The sequence below is a fragment of the Hevea brasiliensis genome, chromosome 6 (assembly GCF_030052815.1).
Source record: "Hevea brasiliensis isolate MT/VB/25A 57/8 chromosome 6, ASM3005281v1, whole genome shotgun sequence".
NCBI lineage: Eukaryota > Viridiplantae > Streptophyta > Magnoliopsida > Malpighiales > Euphorbiaceae > Hevea > Hevea brasiliensis.
In genome coordinates, this window is record NC_079498.1 from 56,063,494 (window position 1) to 56,068,779 (window position 5,286).

Sequence of the window (5,286 nt, forward strand, 5' to 3'; positions counted from 1 at the left end):
TCTATGAGGTGCATAAAATGATTTAGAGAAATCATTTATGGTAAGAAAGAGTTCTGATGATATTAAGAGTTGATATCATGTCTCATTGCCAATTAGTGATGAGCCTAGTAAGTCACACACATACACAAGTAATCACCAAATTAAATATGATTTAATTAATTAATTAAAGAGTTTAATTGATTAATTAAATAGGTTTGGTTTGCAATTAGATTGCAACGTCCCTAATATGACTTGAAACCAAATCTAGGTTATTGGATGTATAGTATAAGTTAAATTTATATTTAAAGTGTTTAAATATGAATTTAATTAATGAGAAATTAATTAATAAAGATTATTTTAGGTTGAGAACTCAAAAATTAAGACACAGAGGCATTTTGGTCATTTCACAAGGTGACATGTGGCACCATGAGATGGTGACACATAGTACTACACATAAGCTTGCCAAATGTCTTTTAATCATGTAAGATGATTAAAATTAAGATTAAATATAGGTTTGACACTTGGCATAATGTGATTGGGTCAATTAAACCTAGAACCAATCAGAAGGTGACATGTAGCAAGGGTTTTAAGTAGTGACCTAACTATATAAGTGTTATTATGAAAGAACAAATGACACAAGCTGCTGCCTCTTCTTTGTGCCGCCACCTTGAAAGGCTTCTCCCTTCTCTTCTTCTTCATCTCTCATCTATTCCATGAGATTATCAAACAATCTCTTGAATGAAAAATTCTAGAAATCGTTTCTAGTGTTCTGTTTACATCTTTAATCTCTCAAAAGGCAAAAATTGATTTTCTAATTCAGAGAAAAAGCTTTAGAAGATGTTCAAGGGCTGCCATAGGTGAACTTGGTGTGGACAAGCTAAAGGCACAACATCTGGTGTCCTAAAGACGCATCCCAAAGGTACAAATACATTGCAGTGTATCAAGAGGTTAGTGTAGTTGTTCTTGATTTAATCTAGGGTTATAAAATTAATTTGATTAATTCTAAATCCTATATGGCAAATACAGATTCAAAAACATATTAAAAGAGTTTTAATATATTGTTTATCATTGAAATCAAATAGATAAAAATAAATCTTGCATGATGCATATGACCCTAGGTGAAAATTTTTGAATTCAATGATATAAACTTGTATTTTTCATGCTTCTGCTCCTTTAAAACTCACCCTACTAATCGAAATCAATGAGGGAGGTGGCTAGCTAGCTAATGAGTACCCATCCAAAGTCACCTCAAATTGGTAAGCCAGAGAGGGAGGAAAGTGATCAAATATCAAACTCAACCTCAGAAGTGGAGGAGGAACATAGTAAGGTACTGCCATGCCAAGTGTCACTAAAAACAATTTCAAAATCATATTATTCAATATTTCATGCAAAACATTAATCAATTTTCATTTGAAATTTCCATTTACAAAGTAGACAATATAATATTTCTTAAAGCATTGTTTAGCATAAATTGCTACAAAATGTATTGAAATAAATTTTCTAATAGAAAATCGAAAGTGAAACGTTATTGTGCAAAAACTTGATGTGAGTCGCCTCTAGGCTTTGACTCAGTTTGCCCTATCCTTTTCCAGGTCTTTTTCAACTGAAACACATAATTTATAGTGTTTCAGTATTTTATCTCACAATAAATCCAATAATTAATTCATATATACTTAATTCTAGCCCCAATATGCTTAAACTAACATTCTTGGAAATTTTCATTTTGGGGTTACTATTCATGACACTATTCAAGTCAATTTGTTAACTTTCTTATGCTTAATAGGTATGGGGATTTCAATTTCACCCACATACTATACTTTGGTTACCAATTTTGTTGGCTTTAGTTGCTCCTTAGATTTTTAGGTTTCCTAGGCACAATTTCTTTTCAGATTTGGTGTCCTGTTTGTACTGTCCATTGGTCATGTTGTTGTTAGAATTTGGCAAAGTTTTCTTCATAGAAGTTGTTCCTTATTGCCTTAACTTTAATTCCTTTTTGAATCACTCCATTTGGAGTTTTGTAGCCCAAGATATGACTATTTGAATGGGGCTAGTTAGATTTGTTGTTACCCAGAATTCTGGGTATTTTCTAGATACTGGTAGTTTTGGTGTGCTAACTGCAAGAGACGTTTCAGATAGGTTATAGTCAAAATTTGAGTTTGTTTTCTTCAAAAAAGTTGTAGGGCTATGTCTCAGCCTTCTATCGGTATAAGTTTCAGGTCATTTGGACCTTCCTAGACCAAGTTATGGTCTTTAAGTAACTACTGTTCATTTTGTTATTTTTGTACAGGGCAGTGTGTCTAAATCCAAATTTGGCCTAATTGTTCACTAAGTTATGGTCATTTTCTGGGCATGATTCCTCAATGAAAAATGGTCCATTTTGTGTCTAGTTTCATTCACAATTGCCCTCAAATCAATTGGGTTGGTAAATTTTTAGTTTTAGTCCCTGAAAGGGACATAGGTCAAGCAGTCAGCATACTGACCCTAACCAATTCGAATTGTAACTTGGTTTTATCAATTTACACACACCACAAATGGTCACAATTGACCATTTCTCAACTCAAGTAAGGTCAATAGCATCAATTTACCAATTATCAACTTTTTCTCCAATTTTTCAAAATGCTAAAAGCCCTAGTTACACATTTGTGTAATTCAATGCAATCAAAGTGTACATCTAATGTCTATACACCTAATTCACCTTAAACAACCATTTAATTGTACCAATTTCATACATTTCAAACCCTACCTACGGCTCGCCAAAATTCTTCTTTGATCCCCCATAAAAAATTTCTTTAATTTTTAAGTTAATTTCTAGGTTCATTGAACTATGAACACAAGAATTAAACTAAAAGTTTCAATTTAACTCACTAACCTTAAACTTTAAAGTTCAATCTTCAATTCCACTCCTCTTTTCTTCTTTCTTTCTTGCTTAATCCTCTTCTCAAGTGAGGTTATCAAGTTCTAATGGAGAAATTTGAGGTCAAAGTAGGGTTAAGTGGTTGGAATCAAGCTTGGATTCAAGTTTTCATGGTGGTTGGCAATGGAGGAGCTATGGGAAAGGTTTCGGCTGAAGTGAGTGGGAAGAGAAGATGAGTGATTTTTTTCTTTTCTTTTTTATTATTTTATATGTAATTAACTTTAATTAACTTGGTCAAAAATTGTGGTAAAATTAAATTGGATTTTAACATCACCCATGATGTCATCCAAGTGATATAATAGCACTTTTTCTTTTTTTTTTCTTTTTCTTTTACATTTATTTTTCCATTAGTTCTTTAATTTAATTCTCGATTCTGAAATTTTTGTTTCTCTGATTTTATTGGACAATTAGGTCAGGAGTCAGCTCTAGGGGTGAATTGACCAAAGGGCCCCTTGTTGGTTCAATCCGGTTTGCAAGTTATTCGATATTTCTTCCGAATTCCTAACCTAATTATTTGACCTACTTCACAACTCTTTTTCGTGATTTTCTCTTTTCCACTGTGTTCGTAATAGCCCTAAGGACCGCGGCGTCACATTTTCTAGTTAGAAATTTGAGTTAAGACTGACCTCGCAGTCATTTCCCGAGAAGGTCACCCATCGCTGTAACACCCGGCTCATTTAACCTTTTATGCTTTGTTTTTCTTTTTTATACTTAACTATTTGGCAATTACTAATTATTTGTGTTCAGGGCTTATATAGGTGTCTTAGACATGGTTCTAATTATCTTAATTGTCCAGACCGACACCGATCACCGAAACAGTAAAATCTACCAAGCTATGCAAATAGAGGGTGTTACAGTCGGGTTTAAGTTAATTAAAATACACCCTAGGTACCTTGAGAGAGGACTTAGGATACCTTAGGACTGATTTCCATCAAGGTAAACGATTCCCAAAGCCAGTAAATAAATAAGAAAACATCCATAGCAAGATTCAGGTGTGAAATCTTAATTCCAGAATTGTTCCAAAACATATTAGTTCATTTTAAGTTTATCATTTTAGTGTTTAAAATAGACAACTTCCATTCCTTCATTGTTCGATAGCCTAAACAGTCAAAATTACTGTGTAGATTGGTACTTACTAATCAAATTCCTCATGGGAATGATACTTTACTCATCCCTTTATTACTTGTTAGCAATCCGTGCACTTGTGGTGATTGTAAAACCAGCAAACAAGTTTTTGGTGCCGTTACCAGGGAACTTTGGCTTTAGTAATATCGAGCGATAGGCAATTTAGCTGATTTAGGCAATTATATTTATTATCTAATTTTGTTTGATTTGTTTTATTTCTTTTCTTATCTCTCAAGTGCCTGATCTGGTATATAATCAGAACAAGGCCAGAAGAAGAAATTTTGGACTGTGATCCGAAGATAGACAAAACTCTGAGAGCCATCAGAAGGGAAAGGAAACATCAAGAGCACGATCAAGAAGATCTTGAAATTCCAACCATGGCCTATAATAATGACAGACCAAGACTCTTGAGAGACTACAGAGCTCCATCTGTCCAACGATTTCAGCCCAGTGTCACTAGACCCACAGTGGAAGCCAACAACTTTGAATTAAAACCAATATGGCTTCAAATGATTCAACAAACCTAGTATGCGGGTTCACCAATAGAAGATCCACATTATCACCTCCAATGCTTTCTTGCCTTTGTGACACATTTAAGATGAATGGAGTGTCTGGTAAAGCCATAAGACTTAGAGCATTTCCATTCTCCCTTCGAGACAGAGCAAGGAAGTGGTTACTTTCTCAATCAGTTGGAACGTTCACCTCTTAGGAAAACCTCTCACAAGCTTTTCTAGCAAGGTATTTTCCACCTGTAAAGACTACAAAACCAAGACTTAAGCTCAACACCTTCAGACAAAAGGAAGGTGAATCACTCTATGATGCATGGGAAAGGTATAAAGACCTGCAGAGGGAATGTCCACACCATGGCATAGAGGATTGGCTACTAGTACAAAATTTCTATAATGGGTTGCTACCTTTTACAAGGAGCACAGTTGATTCAGCTGCAGAAGGTGACTTAATGGAGAAAATAATGACACAAGCACTTGAACTTCTAGAGAGGGTTGCATACCATAATTATGAGTGGTCAAATGAAAGAGGAAATGCAAAGAGAACAGCAGGAGTCCTGGAAGTGGATGCCCTAAGCATGATAAATGCTCAATTTGATCAACTCACAAGGAGGCTTGATAAAATGCAAGCCAATGCAGTAGGATGAATAGTCAACATAAGGACAACTATGGAGGAGGATATTCAGAATATAACAGCTTTAATAAACCCTCTACAGAACAGATGAACTATGTGAATAATGGAGGAAACTTCAACTAGAGATA

The 5,286-nt window shown here is 34.5% G+C and overlaps 1 non-coding gene across 1 annotated transcript; it reads right to left on the reverse strand.

Moving 5' to 3' along the window:
• Positions 1–4,781: 4,781 nt before the first annotated feature.
• LOC131181179 (small nucleolar RNA R71) lies at positions 4,782–4,888 on the reverse strand. The gene has a single exon (XR_009149807.1). It is a non-coding gene; the product is annotated as a small nucleolar RNA R71 (small nucleolar RNA).
• Between the last annotated feature and the right edge of the window lie 398 nt (positions 4,889–5,286).